Raw genomic sequence first — 5,127 nt, 5'->3', positions numbered from 1 at the left:
TTAATCGATTATTTCAGCTGGCATGAAAAACAAAGAATAAAGCTGCTGAAGGAGAAATCTCTTGGGCCTCTGCCCCGAACGTCTGGCTCCACCCCGATTCTGAAACAAACCATTTTTAGAAAAACAGTAGTAGCTTTTTACGCTAACATGAGGCTGTTTTTAAGTTTCTTGTTACACAGAACCATTTGGGAGGTCACATTTATTCTATGGAAACACTGTGCACACATTTTAAAATGCCTGGTGTTATTCTGTATTTTTCCTCATATCTCATGTTCAGACTAATAAAGCTCTCAGAGCTCATTGGTTCCTACTGAAGTTAAAAACTTTATTTAAAACAGCTGCTTCATCAAACTAACAGGAGCAAGTAGAGGATCTGTTGGGACTATTTTCACTGGCAGATGAATCCACATTAACTGGTTAAGAGTTAAATGTCACACAGTCACAAACGTGTTTTGATTGACAGCTGCTCCTGGATTCACCTGCAGTGTAAACCTGAGGAACACTGATCAGGTAACACCTGTAACACACCTGAAACACACCTGTAAAGCACACTATATACACACTGTAACACCTGTAACACACCTGTAACACACACTGTAAAGCACACTTTATACACACTGTAACACCTGTAACACACACTGTGTGTTTACTTCACAGCAGGTTTATCACACCGTGTTAAAACATTCAGGTTATAAATGTTGTTAACGCTTCAAAATAAACTGCAATATTTCCTCATCAGAAACCATAAATGTGTTAAATATACAGAGGTTCATTAATGACAAAACTGCAAATAAAGCTCCTGATCAATACTTCCTGTTGGGTATTTTATTTATCAATTGTTTGACGTCGGGTGTTTTGTTTTGTTCAAAATCCAAAAATATTCAGTTTATTGTGATAAAAGAATCTGAGACGCTGGAGGAACTGGAACCAGATAAATGAGACGATCAATTATTTAACGCTAAAACATAAATCAGATCCAATCTAAAGACCATAACAATGAAAGGTTATCAATATCTTGAGTTCATCTACTCTTAAGCAAGTTCATCAGATCCAGATGAAATTTGGTAAAAAGACCTTTAAAACGTTGACGATGAGTTTTCATTGAACCCCGTTGCCATGGTGACACGGTAAATATCAAAGTTTTGTTTGAACTAACTTGAAAACTCGCCACACTACCGGTTCACCAAGATGTATGAAAATCGATTGGCACACGTATTCTGTCCAAACGTACAGAAAAATGTCTTGGAGCAACATTCTAAACCCAACAGGAAGTCGGCCATTTTGAATTTAACAAAACAATTTTAAAAAATTTTTAGTCGGTGCGATCTAAAGACGTTCACGATGAAAAGTTGTGAAAAGCTTGAGTTTTGTAGCGTGGCGTTGAATTTGGTCAACATTTCACCATGAAGCAGAAAGTTGTTGTAACTTCAGCATATCTCCACTAAAAGTCTGATATGAGTCCTACAGCGCCCCCTACTGGAAACAGGGGATTATGTTACGTTTTAACAGTTTATCGCATGAAACTTGGCACAAACGACAAAAATTCAGTCTTATGCATGTGTGGCAAAATAGCTTGATAGTGCCTCCTACAAAATTACAACTGTCATCGATTTTATTCTTATTATTTTAAGATAAAAGTTCAGTATTTTACTTTGTAATGTTTTTGAGAAAAGTCTCCGAACCTAAACCAGGTCTTTAAGGCTCCTGACTGTACCTAAACCAGGTCTTTAAGGCTCCTGACTGTACCTGAACCAGGTCTTTAAGGCTCCTGACTGTACCTGAACCAGGTCTTTAGGGCTCCTGATTGTACCTGAACCAGGTCTTTAAGGCTCCTGAATGTACCTGAACCAGGTCTTTAAGGCTCATGACTGTACCTGAACCAGGTCTGTCAGAGTCCTGCTGAACTGTGCAGATCTGGTTTCGATGAGGAAACCACTGACCCTCCCTCTGAAACATCCTCTCTGTGCTGACTGAGTGGATGTTGAGCAACACATGGCTTCGATGGGACCCACATCAGATTTCCAGTCCTCGTCCAGAACCGCGTCCTTCCCAGGAAACGAGGTTGGCGAGTGCGGAGCGTTTGGACGGAGTGATTTACATACCTCCTCCAGCTCTGAGCCCAGTTGGCGAGGGCTCCGGTGTCATCGCGAGGGCCGGGCCTGGGGCTTTTTCCTGTGTGAGATGACTTACAGTGCTGAGCTTTATAATAACACACAGAGACCCTGTAGTATCACAATGACATCATCAGCTCACAGGAAACAGTCTAATTCTTTAAGAGCGCGGATGTATGGCGAGCAGCAGTGACATAATGTCACTGTCGCCCAAACCAAACACACCTGCGCTGACTCTCTAGCACCTCTTCCACCGGCTGATTAAAAAATATTTCAACTATTTCAAAACATTGGTGGGTCTTTTTGCCCCCCCCCCAACAGCTGCAGTCAGCAAATCCAGAGACCTCCTCCCTCCGAGCCCGAGAGGAAAAACTATTAATGAATCATTTACTAAACTCACTAATCTGAGCACTCGATGTTCTTTGTTTCCTCAATATATTATTATTTCAATTTAATCCAGCTGGAGAGAAAAAGTCCAGTTTGTAGTTTTCATTTACAGAAAGACCTAGCATTAGCATTAGCATTAGCCAGAGAAAAGCCGCACTTGGAAACCAATTTGATATAGTGCGTGAACCATTTAACGAAGAGCTGAACAATTACATCATTTCATCTCCAGTCAAGGTAGTGAAGGGCCAAAAGGAAGTTAGCAGATGGCTAACAGGAAGTAAGCCGCTCGGTGAGCAGAAGTGTCTACCTCAATGTTCACTGACGTATTTTATCTCTCAAACTCTTATTTTAATCAGAGGCCTCGTTAGCTAAAATGTTCTCAACCTGTTTTCGCTGCAGTGACGTAACCGTAGCGTCAAACTGCTCAATAAATCTTTACATTCAAACTTTAGTTCATGTGATCGAATGTCGTCATAATTCTAATTTTTCTGATTCTCTTATTGATTGACCTGTTCAACCAATCAGCATCTTCTCGCTCTCAGTCGGTCCAGAAGAAGTTCTGATCGAGCGTTTCTGAGCTTCCGTATCCATCACAATGTGTCCAACCCGTTAACAGCCTCTCTCTCCTCTCTGTGAACACGAGCCGGTTGGCGTGCAGCTCGCTCTGGCAGCCGCGGCGTGCAGCGTTGGCCGAGGATGTGCAGACTCAGGGAGGGTCGGTTGGAGGGTTTCTTCGCCTCGGGCGTCGGCCTGCGCTAACGAGCGCTGTGCAGTCAAGAAACTGACTTCACAACTCATCAAGGTTGGTGCTGACGGTGGAGTGAAAGTTAATTGTGCCTTTAGAGGGGCCTCAGCAGGCCCGACGCTGCCAAACCCCCAACCCCCTCCTCCCTGCTGCAGACCTGATACCGGCCTGTTCTGGTCCTCCGCGATGGAAACCAGACTTCCTGCTCAGGACTGCAGGTCTGATAAAGACCACCGCTGACCTTCAGACTTTAAAAAGCACTTATCACTCTTTCTCTTTCAGCATCAAGGAACGTACCTTACCACGAGGGACCTGGTTTGTGTTTGTACAGGTCTGTTCGTAGTTCCTAGTTGAACAGGAGTGAGTCGCAGTTTTCATCAGAAAGCGTTTTTACAACAGTTTTATTGAAAGTTTGTTTATCTATGAAGTCACCAGAGTCCATAGAAAAAACACCAATTTTACCTTGTAGATAATTTTAACATCTCATAACAAACTGGACAGAAACAATAAAATTGTCTTTCCTTGGGGACAAAGTGCGTCCATTAACAGTTATTTTTCCCGCTGACGCAGATTGATATTCTAAGTTACTCGAAGAACATCACTGAAGGTTTTTCTTGACGGAAAAGATTAAGAGTTTTTTCTTCTCCTGACGGACTTCAGTAAGAGTTTGATTACATTATACGGTTCAATGATCTGATTGGTTGAAGCATGTGATAGACGGATAGTAATTATTTCTGTTGTGGGGCTGAAAACGTACGAGCTCCTTCAGAGTCTTCAGACTGAGATATACTGTAACCTTTATATACTTTATAACTCTAAATAACACTATAAAAACTTTGAGGTCCTGCGGGTCTTCGTGGATGCGGATGAAGTATAATAATTGATTCCAAATATTAAGCCCACAAATAATAAAGTTTAAGGATCTCAGTCCATCAGTAAATTCTCTCTGAAGGTTCAGGATTGTGGATTTACAGAAGGATTCCTGACTGTCAACATCTGAACCCTCCTGGATCACCTCCTCCGTACGAACCTTGCCTCGGTGATGTTTTTACCGTCTGCGGAGCTCCGACTGAAGGATTGTAGCTTTGGCTCAGAGCGGCGCTGATTGATTCACATCAGCCCGACTCCAAACGTCAATCAGAGCTCCGTCCTGTCCATCCGCCGCCAACAGTTTCATCACTAACTGTAATCTTTGGAGCTAGCTGGGAGAATATTTCTGCTGGATGAACCGTGTTGGAAAAGTTTGGTAGTTTTCAGAAACATTCTCCTCCCAAAAACCTTGAAAACTTCCAGTCACATCCTTCAATCCAGTTCACTGCTGGACTGTTTCCCAGTTTGGAGACTCCAGTATGTTTATTTGACAACTTTTATTCTGAAAAACAGCCTCGTTTCTGCTCATTGACACATTGGATCTCATGCAAGAACACTTCTCTATTTAACTTCTTTGACACCAGAAACAAGTTGCCAATAAAACCGCTGTTTCCCTGTCAAACGACGTGTTGGGTTTCATGTGTTAATCATAATGATCGGATCTGTATCTTTAAAGGTCCATGATTTAAAATTATGAGACAGCTTTCTCAAAAACATATTTAAAAACTGAGAAACAGAAACATTAAATTTTAATTCAGATTTGTGATAAAGATGAAATATTGATCTTGTAAATGTAAGTTTTCTGTAATTATGATCTTGTTTGTCTTGTAATTTTCAAAGCTACATTTTCTCATAATTTTGGGATCTGAATCTCATAATTGTGAAACTCACATTAAAGTTAAAACATTCTCGACTTTATGTTTCACCTCTCGTCAACGTCACTCAGGCAGTCGATAAGATCAAGCATGAGGCGCTTTAATATTTCCTTCTGGTTTTGATGTAATTGACTCCAAT

This window comes from Morone saxatilis, unplaced genomic scaffold (assembly GCF_004916995.1).
Source record: "Morone saxatilis isolate NCDOM2014 unplaced genomic scaffold, NCSU_SB_2.0 Contig22, whole genome shotgun sequence".
NCBI classification, from domain to species: domain Eukaryota; kingdom Metazoa; phylum Chordata; class Actinopteri; family Moronidae; genus Morone; species Morone saxatilis.
Note: the sequence above shows the minus strand (reverse complement) of the source record.